At 49.2% G+C, this 14,056-nt stretch overlaps 1 protein-coding gene across 3 annotated transcripts in view; it reads left to right on the plus strand.

The window, feature by feature from the left end:
- The window catches only part of PIK3R5 (phosphoinositide-3-kinase regulatory subunit 5), a 114,716-nt gene that overhangs the window by 25,262 nt on the left and 75,398 nt on the right, over positions 1 to 14,056 (plus strand). For 2 of the 3 annotated variants that reach the window (XM_017849254.1, XM_017849256.1), the window contains exon 1: positions 40 to 167. The exons of the other annotated variant lie outside the window; for it this stretch is intronic. The gene's annotated coding sequence lies outside the window, so the exon portion shown is untranslated. Of the gene's footprint in view, positions 1 to 39; positions 168 to 14,056 lie in introns of those variants that run through there. 3 annotated transcript variants of the gene reach the window in all.

Consider the following 14,056-nt stretch of genomic DNA (forward strand, 5'->3'; position numbering starts at 1 on the left):
GGCCCCGCCCCGGCCCCGCCCCGCCCACCGCCCTCCGGAGGAGCCCAGGCTGGGCAGATGCTGCGGCTCGCCGGGCGGCTCCAGCTGGGGCGCGGTGGTCCCGACGGTCACCCGAATCGTAGGGAGTCGCCGCTGGAGAGGGGCTCGACGCCCGGCAGGGACTGCAGGTGTGTGACTGGGCAGCCAGGGTGGGTGCGGAGAGCACGCGTGGGAACTCCAGGCAGACCTGGAGCAAGCTGGGGACAGTCGGGGAGAGTGGGCTCCGCGAACAGCCGCCGCAGCCCGGGGGCTGGACAGATCCTGCTGTCTTCCGGCCCCGTGGACCGGGCCCACCGCGGGGGCAGCAGGTCTGCAAACCTGCACTCCAGATAACCACAGAGACTTAAGGGGCGGCGCGGGGACCACTCATCGTTATCCGGGTAACCTCTGCTGGGCGCCTCTGTGCAGCTGTGTCCTCAGCCTCCTCCCTCCACCACAGGTCGCCCTGTGTCGTGGGGTCAGGGACCCTGTCTGCCCCGGCGGGGAACTGTCCGTGAGCGTGGGCATCAGGGCTCCTGTGCCGTCAGAACCTGGGAGTCATGGAAATGCCCGCGTAAGGCGCCCTCCGTCGAGCCTCACTCAGCCTGCTAGTTAGCCCGCGTTGGCCCCAGACGTGGCTGCTGTCCTAGGGAACTGCACGCTTTCTGCTCTCAGAGGTTCTGTGTTTACACACTGGGCATCCCCGCGTGACTGTGTGTGTGTGCATGCACGCGCGTGTGCGCGTGCTGGCCCATCCCGGCCTGGGGTAAATACACAAAAAGTTCAGGTCAGTAAGAGGAAGGAGATTGTTCAGAAGGAAAAGGAAGGCGAGATTAAAGCAGCAGGATGTGGTATAAAGCGAGTTAACAAGACTCCGAGTAGAGAGGAGGAGTGGGGTTAGGCAGAATGAGGGCTAAAAGTAGGCCAAGCCTGCCTCCAAAGTCCTCTCTGGACTGACACCCTCTTTTCCTTCCGTGTCTTCTCATCCACCCCACACTTTCCTTCCTGCCCTCAGGACCACCTGTAAGGCACTGGCTCCCAGAGCTGACTGCAGGTTGGGCTCTCTTGGAACCAGTCCTACAACATGGCTTTCCAGGGATGGGATCTGGAATCTGTATTTTTCAAAAATTTTAATGAGCTCCTTAAGTGATGATGTTGAAGCCATTGCTTGGGAACCATGCATGATGTGGAAAAGAGATCCAAGTTCCAACCAGATCCAGCTGTGTGACCTGCAGCATCACACTGTCCCCCAACCCAGCCTCAGTCTCCTTATCTGTAAAATGGGCTCTCATATTGACCCATAGAGCTGTGTGGAATTATTATTATTATTATTATTATTATTATTATTGACATAGGGTCTTGCTCTGTCACTCAGGCTGGAGTGCAGTGGCATGATCATGGCTCACTGCAGCCTTAAACTCCCAGGCTCAAGCAATCCTCTACCTCCGCCTCCCAAGTAGCTGGGATTATAGGTCAGCACCACCATGCCTAGCTAATTTTTGTATTTTTTTGTAGAGGCAGGGTTTTGCCATGTTGCTCAGGCTGGTTTCAAATTCCTTAAGCTCAAGCAATCTGTCTACCTTGGCCTTCCAAAGTGCTGGGATTAATTATAGGCATGAGCCTCTGTGCCCGGCCCAGTGTGGAAAATTAAGTGAGGTGTATATGATGAGAATGGCTGCATGTGGGAGATACTCTGTGGATGTTTGTAGAACGCTGGATTCCATGTTTCCTCGGTGTGGCTGCAGTGGTGTGGGTCTTCACCAGGGGATCCATGGAAGACAAAGAAGACAGTTTTGGATGGTGGAGCTGCCTTCCTGCTTCAGGGCTCCCTCCCCTGCTTTTTGAAGCCCCACAAGCCAGGACTGTGGGGGCAGGAAGGCTTGGGGTCTTTGTGTGCTGAGCCTCACTGGGGTTTTAAGAACCTCCCTCCTTTCATTTCTAGCTTAGGAAACGGATGATTCATTATCTTCCCTCCTCAGGCTGCAGTAGAAGCAGACAGTCTCTGCCTCCCTGCTTGCCTTTCCTCCCTCCTGTTCACTGTTTATTGTTGCCCTCAAGAATAACAGGTTGCCCAGCTACTTGGGAAGCTTAAGTGGGAGGATTGCTTGAGCCCTGGAGTTCGAGGCCGCAGTGAGCTATGATTGCTTCACTGCACTATAGCCTGGAAGACACAGAGAGACCCTGTCTCAAACAAATAGACAAACAAAACAAACAAACAAACAAAAAACAAGCAAACAAAAAAAGAAGAATAGGTTGGACGCTAACTGGTGGCACTGGGTGACAAGAGCATTTGGGGTTGATGTTGGCATGAGGATGAGAAGGCCGGGGTGCAAGCTGCTTCATACCCCTGTGTTAGTCATCCATCAGGGGCCTGCTGGCTGAGGAGTGGGAGAGGAGGAGAGCCAGGAGCCTTTTTGCCTGGGTAGCCTAGAGTTTGGAAGCCCCAGCTTGGGTTCCGCTGAGCACTCAAGCTATGGGGACTTGGCCTTTCTTCAAAGACGCTCATCCCAAAGGACTGAGCTGGCTGGCCCCGTGGGACCCCTGAGAACCAGAACACCTGTTTGGCCTCAGCTGGTGAGCTAAAAGCCTGAACCAATGTATTAAGAAAGAAAGCTGGCCAGGCGTCATGGTTCATGCCTGTAATCCCAGCACTTTGGGAAGCCAAGGCTTTGAGGCCAGGAATTCAAGGCTGCAGTGAGCTATGATTGTGTCACTGCATTCCAGCCTGGGCGACAGAGTGAGACCCTGTCTTTAAAAAAAACAAAAACACTTTGGGAGGCCGAGGCGGGCAGATCACGAAGTCAGGAGATCGAGACCATCCTGGCTAACACGGTGAAACCCCGTCTCTACTAAAAAAAAAATACAAAAAACTAGCCGGGCGAGGTGGCGGGCGCCTGTAGTCCCAGCTGCTCGGGAGGCTGAGGCAGGAGAATGGCGTGAACCCGGGAGGCGGAGCTTGCAGTGAGCTGAGATCGGGCCACTGCACTCCAGCCCAGGCCACAGAGCGAGACTCCATCTCAAAAAAAAAAAAATAAAATAAAATTTAAAAAACAGAGAAAGCTCCTGGAAGAACAAGATAGAGTGATCCTTAGCAAGTCAAGGGAGAGATGTTTAATTTGATTTTTGAGCCTGATATAAGTGGGGTGGGAGGAGAGAAAGGAAAGAGTACATCTGACTTCTGCCCAAAGGGAAGATGATACCTTTCCATAGCAAACATGTATTACATAGTAGGATATTTCATCCATTTGAAGATGTACATATTTTCACATTTTGGCAACACTGAAAACAAGGTGCATGTTACCGTTTACAGCATCTTCCAATTATAATAGGCAACACCATTTCTTTCTTATTGCCACACAAAATAATGGTGCATCTTACAATTGATGGCATCTTAGATTCTGTTAAATACAATGTATTTTTTACAGATTTGGGGTATGTGTTAGCGATACACAGGTTCACATAGAATTATGTTGTTCTCATAGCTTTCATACGTTAATTTTTCTAGTAGCTCTCCACTCAAAGTATCAGAACTTTTCAATGTATTCTGTTTTAAAATACATCTTTGTAAAAGTATGTTGCTTTCATTTGTAAATGTGGCTCGTCGGATATGATTGAATAATTTCTTGAAATTTTCATCAAATGGTTCTGGACTGCCATTCTCTTTTGTACCCTGTGTCTTTTTGTACATCCGTGCTTCTTTCTCTTTCATCCTTCTCCTCGTCCTTTTCTCCTTTGGCTATGACTTCATGGTGTTGGGTACTGTGCTAAGTGTGTCATGTCCTTTCATCTTCACAGTCACACTCTGAGGTAGCTACAATTATTGCCCCCATTTCACCTATGAGAAAACCGAGGACCAAGGCCACACATGTAGGAGGTACCAGAGCTGGGAGGACTCTAGCGTCTGCTCTTAACCAGAGTTGGCCAAGCCTAAGTGATGGCTTAGGTGTTCCTGTGGGTGTCAAGCACATACCCTATACAACACAATTTTGGGGGCATGAATTGTGGCCACCAGGTGCTTTTGTTTGTTTGCTTACTTCTAGGATAGTAGCTAGATTTTGGATAGTTGAGGTTATTGGTTAAGTGACTTCCAAATAGGTGAGTCACAGCTATAACAGGTTACACCCGAAAGGGGGTTGGAGGCTGATGCATGGGAAGAAATGGATGACTTTCATGGCACAGAGAAGATCCTGGGTCCTTCTTGAGTCTTCTGTGTCTATCCAGTGGTATGCTAGACTTCGGGTCCTAGAGTTTGGCATCCATGGGAGACTGCTGCTTCCAAGGGAGCTTCTCTCATGCTGCCATGATGATGTAAGATAACACATCTGCGTGAGTCACTTTTCTTTTTTATTTCTTTATTATTATTATTTTTTTTAGACAGAGTTTTGCTCTTGTCACCCAGGCTGGAGTACAGTGGCGCAATCTCGGCTCACTACAACCTCCGCCTCCTGGGTTCAAGCGATTCTCCTGCCGCAGCCCCCCGAGTAGCTGGAGTTATGGGCGCCCACCACCACGCCCGGCTAATTTTTGTATTTTTGGTAGAGATGGGGTTTCGCCATGTTGGCCAGGCTGGTCTCGAACTCCTGACCTCAGGTGATCTGCCCGCCTTTGCCTCCCAAAGTGCTGGGATTACAGGCATGAGCCACCGCACCCAGCCTGCGTGTGTCACTTTTCAGCTGAAAACGCTGCAGAGCTGCATGACTTTCCAGAGATGGTCCCCACCCACCACCCATCCCAGGTCCGCCCCTCCTGCTTCCTCTCCCGTAGCCTGAGCAGATCTCTGCACCTTTGTGTGTGCTGTTGCTTCTCCCCAGATTGCCCTTCCCCGCCTCTGCCTGCCTGGTGAACTGCCAGTTCCTCCTACAAGCTCAGCTCAAGCCTCATCTTCTGATGCTCTTCCTTTGCCCCTCAGCACTAACCATCCCTTCCTTCATTGTGCTTTCTATGTTTTCACACCATAGCGCTGACCGCCCAGGCCTACAGGGCGACCAGTGACCCGTCACAGCTATGGCCTGCTCACCCTAGCCCCCTGATGTTCAGCATGGCATCAAGCTGTCATCCTGAAACTCCCTGGGATCTCACAGGCAAGGCGCCCAGGCACAGCAACGGCAGAAGTTGCCAGATCACAGGATGGGGTGGGGGGCTGGGGGTGGGGCCTGGAGGGAGTGGTGTGCTTTTCATTTTCATGTCCTCGGGAGTCTTGTTGTTGTTGACCTAGGCAAATGAGCTTGTGTGGTTTCCTTGTTAGGGGGCAGGGCTGGGGTGTGAGGGCTGAAGGTGGCCTCACGTGGAGCCAGGGGGCCCAGTTTCTGCCTGGCTCCCCCACTCCTAGCCACGTGATCTTTGCTAAGTCCATCTACCTCTCTGCATGTCCGTTTCCCCATCTGTAGGATGGAAATCTGGCACTCAATACTTTATGTGGCCCCTGCCTAATCGCTAACATTTCACTTGTTCATTCAACACTTCTGCATGGAGCACACCTTCTGTGTGCCAGGCGTGTGCCAGGCTCTGAGGACATTGAGCAAGACAGGCAATGTTCCTGCCCTGTGGAACTCACAGTCTCATGGACAAGATATGCAACACACATATTGTTTAATTACAATTGTGAGAATTGTGGGATACTCTGAGATTATGGAACGGGAACTCAATATAGTTGAGGGGTTAAGGAAAGGTTTCTCTGAAGAAGTCACATTTGAGTTGAGACTTGAAAGATATAAAATAAAAGAAAATAATAACAATAATGCCTACCATTTAGCAAATACTTGCTAAGGGCTCTTTGGGTGCATTATCTCCGGCATTCTTTTCAACACCTGGTGTGTGGGGTATGTGGGCTCCCTCTCCGGTAAGGATCAGGTGATAGCACTACTGGCAAGCACTCTTCTCGGTTTCTGACACGGACCAGGGACTCATCCCCACCTTCCTCACCCCTCCCGGTATTCCAAGGTCCAGCTTATGGATGCTGAGGTCATAAATACTAATGTGCAGCCTCTCTTCTCCTTTCCACTGACACAGATAGCGTGTCCTGCTCAGGAGCCCTCTGCATTTGTGCATCTCCGTCAACAGCTCAGGGAGTTGAGTCCCCATCCACAGAAAACTCCATCGTGTTGTTTGCCAGGCCTTGGTTCTGTCCCTCTTAGGAGCTGCTGTTCGGGGAGGGTTCAGAAACTCTGATCCGGATGGTCTGTCTCATCTAGGAAGTCCCTTGTCCAGCTCCCATATCCTTCTTCCACGAAAGCTGTCTCCCCAGAACCATGAAGTCTGTGCGGATGTATCACTGGGTTTTTGGTCTGAGTATTTGTTCCTGCATGGCTTGGTGGTTTGGCTCTTGTCAGGCAAATCTCCATACAGCCACTTCCACTCAACCTGGCCGAGCCAGCCAGCCTCCTGGGGGAGGGTTCTGCAACAACCAGATCGCATCTACACTGACAGCTCTTTGAGGGAAGTCTCAAACTCTCTCTAGATAGTGGGCCCCTTTGAAAAACTGATGAAATCAATACATCATCTCCTCTCTCATCACCCATAAACACATATGTACATGAGAATGCATTTGTGTGTGTGCACACACACACAGTCTCTCTCTCTCTCTCTCAAAGTTTTGCATAAAATTCTAAGGTCTTCTTGGATCTCTGCAGTTCACCGAGGGACCCAGGTTAATAACCCCTGTTCTAGAAAACGTGACTTTCTCTATGCTGATTTCTTTGGATTATCCCCAGCACAGCTCCCTGTGGGAGGAAGCTGTTGTCAGAAGCAAGCTGGAGATGGTGATGAATAATGAAAACTGTATAGAGGACGCCGGTAGCGACTCACTGGTGAGAACCCAGAAGTGGCATGCTGGGGGCCGGCTCCTGACTGTACACTGGGCCACCGCTCTGTTGTTGGATTTCTCACCAAGTTTTGAATTCAGCCCATTTCCAAGATGATTAAAGAGTGAGAGAGAAGGCCAGGCGTGGTGGCTCACACCTGTAATCCCAGCACTTTCTGTGACCGAGGCAGGTGGATCACCTGAGGTCAGGAGTTCGAGACCAGCCTGACCAACATGGAGAAACCTTGTCTCTACTAAAAATACAAAAATTAGGCCAGGCGTGGTGGCTTACGCCTGTAATACCAGCACTTTGGGAGGCCGAGGCAGGTGGATCATGAGGTCAGGAGATCGAGACCATCCTGGTTAACATGGTGAAACCCTGTCTCTACTAAAAATACAAAAAATTAGCCGGGCATGGTGGCGGGCGCCTGTAGTCCCACCTACTCAGAAGGCTGAGGCAGGAGAATGGCGTAAACCAGCGAGGTGGAGCTTGCAGTGAACCGAGATTGCACCCCTGCACTCCAAACTGGGTGACAGAGTGAGACTCTGTCTCAAAAAAAAAAAAAAAAAAAAAAAAAAAAAAATTAGCCAGGCATGGTGGTACGTGCCTGTAATCCCAGCTACTTGGGAGGCTGAGGCAGGAAAATCATTTGAACCCGGGAGGCGGAGGCTGCGGTGAGCCAAGATTGCACCATTGCACTCCAGTCTAAGCAACAAGAGGGAAACTTCATCTCAGAACAATGGTAACAAAACAAAACAAACCAAACAAACAAACAAACAAAAAACAGAGAGAGAGAGAGAGAGAGAGAGAGAGAGAAAGAAAAGGTGTCTGTGGCCATACATGTGAATATAAACAGTCTACAGATCAGAGAGGCAGGCATGGCTGTTTCTTTGCCATAAAAGTCTGCAACCTCCCGAGTTCCCAGGGACTGGCATGAGCTTGAGGCTTTGTTTCTCTGATGTGGTCATAGTTCTTTAGAACCAGTGCCTTGATGTAAAGCGCCATGTGTGAAGGATGTTTTCTTCAATTCCTCTTTTCTAAGGATTTTTAAAAGCATGAATGGTTGTTACTTTTGTCCAATACTTTTCTAAAGCCTCTACAAGGAAACTCTTGTATTCTTTCACCTTGTGATAGATTTATGTGACACATTAGGTCATGAACTTCCACGTATTGAACCCTCTGCATTTCTGGAATAAACTCGATTGGGTCAAAGTACTTTATTCTTTCAATACTGTGCTAGGTTTGATTTGCTGTGATTTCCTTTAGGATTTTGAGACAGTCTCACTCTGGAGTGCAGATGTGCAAACCTCCACCTGCCAGGTTCAAACAATTCTCGTGCCTCAACCTCTGAGTAGCTGGGATTACAGCCATCCACTACCACACCCGGCTAATTTTTGTATTTTTAGTAGAGACGGGGATTCACCATGTTGGCCAGGCTGCTCTTGAACTCCTGGCCTCAGGTGATCCACCTGCCTTGGCCTCCCAAACAAAAGTGCTGGGATTATAGGAGTGAGCCACCGCATCCCGCCTTTCTTTAGGATTTTTGCATTAAATGAATTTGGCCTCCATTTTCCTTTTCTGTGCTGCTGTTGTCGGTTTTTGATATGCTGACTTTGCAAACATCTTTGGAAGCATGTCACCTTCTCCCGTGCCCTGTGACAGCTTATAGAGTGGGGAATGAGTGCTCCTTGGAAGCTGGGAGAACGGCTCCGGTCTTGAGGTCTTCCACTGTGGGATTCTTGGCTTCCCACTCCCCAAGCTTCCTTCTCTTCTCTCTTCCTCAATCCTCCCAGGTACACACCTGTAAACCTCAGTGCTCCCAGGCTCATGCCCGAGAGCCATCTTTGATTCTTGGCTTCTGATGTTCAGCCACTAGGTCCCACGGGTGCTTACTTTATATGCCTTTCAGCTTACAAGAATGCCTATTTCTACACTGAACTGGGCAGATCCACCTTGAGTGCATTCCAGGTGCTGCATTTGGAGGATGCTGATCAACCACTTCATACTCAGAGAAAGGTGACCAAGATGGTGATGACAGAATATGAAGTAATTAAGAAGTAGAGAGGTTTTTCTCCAAGAAGAGAAGACAGAGGAGAAGTAGTATCTGTCTTCAGATGTTTGATGAGCAGTGTCCTTTGAAAAAGGTGAAGACACCTCAACTGGGGGTCATTCTCCAGGATGGAAAAGGGACGATGGAAGGAAAATTGTAAGAAAATAGACTCCAGCTCACTAGAAGGAAGATCTTAGAGAAATTCAGAGCAGATCAACAATGGAATGGGAGGCTTTGTGGTGGTGAGTTTCCCGTTGGGGAAAGTATGCAGGGAAAATACGTGTTATGTATTATAGAAATGAGAGCCGTGAGAAAGGAGACCAATATAGCTCATTTTTAAAGAGGCTGTAGTTCTCTAAATCATGGTGGCCATGTCTGACTGGTTGTGTAAACACTGGTTGTTCTGAGAACATAATTCGAGTTTAAGTAGTTCAGTGACCTTGAATAAACACATCCCATAGCTGGGCAGTTTGCTCAGAAATCCCACAGCCCTGCTTCACAGCCCATTCCCCAGAGCAGAAGCACCTTGGCTGTTAGAAAACCATAGCCATTCATGGACACTGGGATCCTCGCCCACATCCTCTGCTGGGAGCACAGCTTTTTCTTGGAGTCTCTTGTTCTTGGCTCCTTCAGATACCTGGTAAAATAAACTAATTGAACCCAATTTCAAAATCGCCTTCCTCTGTGAGTGTCCCAGATAAGATCATGGGGCCAACGTATCTCACCTCCAGTTTGAGCTGGGAATTAATGTCCTCTTGTTCTTGGGGTTTTCAAGTCAACGTTTCATAGGTCTTTGCACTGTGCATTCACTTCTGTACCATGTTGAGGGTTTCATTTTGAGAAAACAAAAAGCTCTGCGTTCTCTTTGGCCTGTTATTGTGCTTAAGAGAACACAGGGGGCTGTGATGTGATGTACAGGCTACAGGATGGGAATAGAAGATCTAATCTCTAGTCCTGGTCCCTAATTACCTCCTCGTCTTGCTCAGTCTGTTTCCTCCTGGACCAATTGGACTCTATGATTCTGACCTCCTGTGAGTTTTCAAAGCCTGCTCTCCAAGAGTTGTCTTGTGGGAGCTGCTCTGATGGGCTGAGCAGAGAGGGGACCTGCTCCTTCCCTCATGGTGCCACCTTACGACGGGACTCCCAGTGACTATGAGTCCCTCTTCAGACCCCAATGGCAGAAACCCACCCTCCAGCCCATGATCCTGCTGGAAGGCTTCCTTTCAGGTCACTGGTGGTTCTGGAATGGAAAGTTCCAATAGTCTCTTCCCAAACTGCATCTTTTTTTTTTTTTTGAAGTTTCCATAAAGTCTGATGCCCAGCACATTTTTTTTTTTTTTTTTTTTTGAGACAGAGTCTTGCTCTGTCGCCCAGGCTGGAGTGCAGTGGCGCAATCTCGGCTCACTGCAAGCTCCGCCTCCCGGGTTCACGCCACTCTCCTGCCTCAGCCTCCCGAGAAGCTGGGACTACAGGCGCTCGCCACCACGCCGGGCTAATTTTTTTGTATATTTAGTAGAGACGGGGTTTCACCGTGTTCGCCAAGATGGCCTCGATCTCCTGACCTCGTGATCCGCCCACCTCGGCCTCCCAAAGTGCTGGGATTACAGGCATGAGCCACCACGCCCGGCCATTTTTTTTTTTTTTTTTTTTTTTTTTGAGACAGGGTCTCACTCTGTCACCCAGGCTGGAGTACAGTGGCACGATCACAGCTCACTGTAGCGTCAACCTCCCCAGGCTCAGATGATCCTCCTGCCTCAGCCTCCTTAGTAGCTGGGACTACAAGTGCGTGCCACCATGCCCAGCTAATTTTTTGTGTTTTTTGTAGAGACAGGGTCTCACTATTTTGCCAAGGTCGTTCTCAAAGTCCTGGGCTCAAGCCATCCACCTGCTTTGGCCTCCAAGTACATGCTGGTTATTTTCACTTGATGCCCTATTTCAACTTAAGCAATGTCCAGAGCCCAACTCTGCATCTACAAAGCAGNGACAGGGTCTCACTCTGTCACCCAGGCTGGAGTACAGTGGCACGATCACAGCTCACTGTAGCGTCAACCTCCCCAGGCTCAGATGATCCTCCTGCCTCAGCCTCCTTAGTAGCTGGGACTACAAGTGCGTGCCACCATGCCCAGCTAATTTTTTGTGTTTTTTGTAGAGACAGGGTCTCACTATTTTGCCAAGGTCGTTCTCAAAGTCCTGGGCTCAAGCCATCCACCTGCTTTGGCCTCCAAGTACATGCTGGTTATTTTCACTTGATGCCCTATTTCAACTTAAGCAATGTCCAGAGCCCAACTCTGCATCTACAAAGCAGGCTTCCTCTGCAGACTTCCCCATTTCTGTCTCTGCTGAAACCAGACTCCCAGCCTTGAAGCCTTGGACTCATCTGAGTCCTCCCTCCATCTTCCTTGTTCCCCACTCACCAGCCAGTTTTGATGGTGCTTCCTTTCTCCATGGTTCTTGTTTCTCTCACTTCCCCATTACTCTCTCTGCTACCCAATTTGGCTTTCTTTACCATATGCCTCTGGTGGGCTTTTTGGACCACAGGCTCTTCCTCTCTTCACCAGGAGATTCTTCTTATGAAAACTTCTATGCCACTATGTTCAGATGCCTTTGATGGTACCCCACTGCTTAGGGGGAGTCCAGAGTCCTTAGTCTTCTGTTCAAGTTTTGAAGTTGAGTCCCACTCCTTTCTCCACAAATCCTCACGCTCTCCTCCAGCCAGACTGCCTGACTCAGTTTTCCCAAGACCTAATGTGTGTTCTTGCCTCACTCATCCCCTTCCCAATGAGGGAAGCTTTCCAACCATTTTGTTCAGTGCTGACTCTCCAGTGCCTTGCAGGGGCCAGCGTTTGTCATTCAATCAGTGCTTGCTAAATGAGTGATTGTCTGGTTGAACAGCCAGCATGGAAGAGGCCCGGGCCTCAGCTTTGGATGACTGATGATCGGGCAGGCTGGCCTGCTCCCCATCTGAAACCTCTGTGGGGTTCAGTCATCCTCCCCCCAAGGACCCTTCAGGTGTGTCACTGGCCTTCTGTGCACAACTGCAGGGGCTTCAGACACCTATGGCTTTGTGATCCACTGTGGGACAAAGCAGGTGTCCTCCTCTGGGCTGCTTCAGACCCCTAAGCCTCTGACAAACTCCAGGTGCAAACTCCAGGTGCTGAGAGCCCTCTGCTTGGGAATCTTTTTTTTTTTTGAGACAGAGTTTTGCTCTTGTTGCCCAAGCTGGAGTGCAGTGATATGATCTCAGTTCACTGCAACCTCCGCCTCCCGGGTTCAAGCGATTCTCCTGCCTCAGTCTCCTGAGTGGCTGGAATTACAGGCACTCGCCGTACAGCGAGCTAATTTTTGTACTTTTGGTAGAGGTGGGGGTTTTACCATGTTGGCCAGGCTGGTCTTGAACTCCTGACGTCGGGTGATCTGCCTGCCTCGGCCTCCCGAAGTGCTGGGATTAAAGGTGTGAGCCACTGCGCCCGGCAGGGAATTTTCTTACCACCCTCCCATTTAGTCAGATTTAAGATGAGCAGTTAGCTAAGTGTGAGAGCAGGGGAAGCCCTGGTAGGGGAAGCCCTTCCCCCAACAAGCCACTCCCAGTCTGGTGACAGCTTCTGCACAAGAGCCTAGGGAAGTGTCTGTTTGCAACACGGTGTTTACAAGGCAGAGGGGCTTCCTGTCCCGCCCGTGCCAGGCTGTGGGGCAATCAGGGCAATCAGGAGCTATGTTTTCAGAGGGAGTAAGGCAAAGAAACTGTTGAGGGATTTCTGGGGATTCTTCGAACATCACCAGGGGTTGCCTGGCCTACTTGACCCTGGAGGACAAGGAAGATGTAAAACTCAGGTTTAAAAATTGGGAGCAAATTAAAGTATTGCTAACAATGATGAATTTGCTTGTGGTCCTTTGCAGCTTGCAAAATACGACGTATTTTCACAAAAGTGGCCCTCCCTCTGAGTCTAATGTGGAAGTCTTTAGAGCAAAAAACTTCCTTTCCTCACTCCCAAGCAGGGAGCATGGGTCAGAGTAAGCAAGGACAGAGTTCTTTCTCTCTCTCCTTCCTTTCTTTCTTTCTTTCTTTCTTTCTTTCTTTCTTTCTTTCTTTCTTTCTTTCTTTCTTTCTTTCTTTCTTTCTTTCTCTTCTTTCTCTTTCTTTCTTTCTTTCTTTCTTTCTTTCTTTCTTTCTTTTTTCTCTCTCTCTCCTTTCTTTCTTTCTTTCTTTCTTTCTTTCTTTCTTTCTTTCTTTCTTTCTTTCTTTCTTTCTTTCTTTTCTTTCTTTCTTTCTTTCTTTTCTTTCTTTCTTTCTTTCTTTCTTTCTTTCTTTCTTTCTTTCTTTCTCTCTCTCTCTTTCTTTCTTTCTTTCTTTCTTTCTTTCTTTTTTCTTCCTTTCTTCCTTTCTTCCTTTCTTTCCTTTCTTTCTTTCTTTTTGCAGAGGAAAGAGTGCTTTCTGGGGGAAGGGGAGAGCAGTGGAAATGACTCCCCAGGAGAGATAACTCCCCCATTCCAATTCAGAGCTCATGCATGATGGAGAATGACACTCTCTGTGCATATGTGAGAAATGGGCTGAGGAGGCTGATACCAGCCCCTCTGCCTCCTCCAAGGACTGTGGCAGCCCTAGGGCACACACCTGCCAACCTGGAACCACTGCTATGGCACCCACAGAAACATGAGCTTATGTCCAGAGCCCTTGTTGTCTCTTGGGACTCAGTAAAAGTATCTGGAAAGGTCTTGGAAGGTGGGTTGGGCTTTCTTGGACCTGGGGACAGGAATATAGTCCACTTCCCCACTTCAGCGGGTGGGTAACCCAAGCGTGGGTGATCAGAAGATGGGGCTCGCTCTTCCCACCTGACTTCCGAAGACCTCAGGTTGTTTTTAGTGGTGAATCCTTCCTCTGAACCCATTTGATGCCAAGTGTGAGCTGCCCAGCTGCAGGGCCAAGGTGCAAAGGCTCCTGTGAGATCAACACATTAGCCTGTGGGTCACGGTGCTATGATAGTTGTTGTTGTGAGGGGATTTGCTTTACTGTGCAAAACAGAGAAAAATAAGGGTGTGGCCCTTTAAATAACTTGCTAATAAAAACCTCCCACTTGAGAGAGGTAGAGGTTGACCTGAAGGGTGGGGTTGAGGAGGGAGATGATGGGTGGAGTTGAACAAGGACTATCTTTGTGTAAGCATCAAGAAAACACATTTCTGAACTAGTGAG

The sequence above is a fragment of the Rhinopithecus bieti genome, unplaced genomic scaffold, assembly GCF_001698545.2.
Source record: "Rhinopithecus bieti isolate Rb0 unplaced genomic scaffold, ASM169854v2 scaffold_31527, whole genome shotgun sequence".
NCBI lineage: Eukaryota > Metazoa > Chordata > Mammalia > Primates > Cercopithecidae > Rhinopithecus > Rhinopithecus bieti.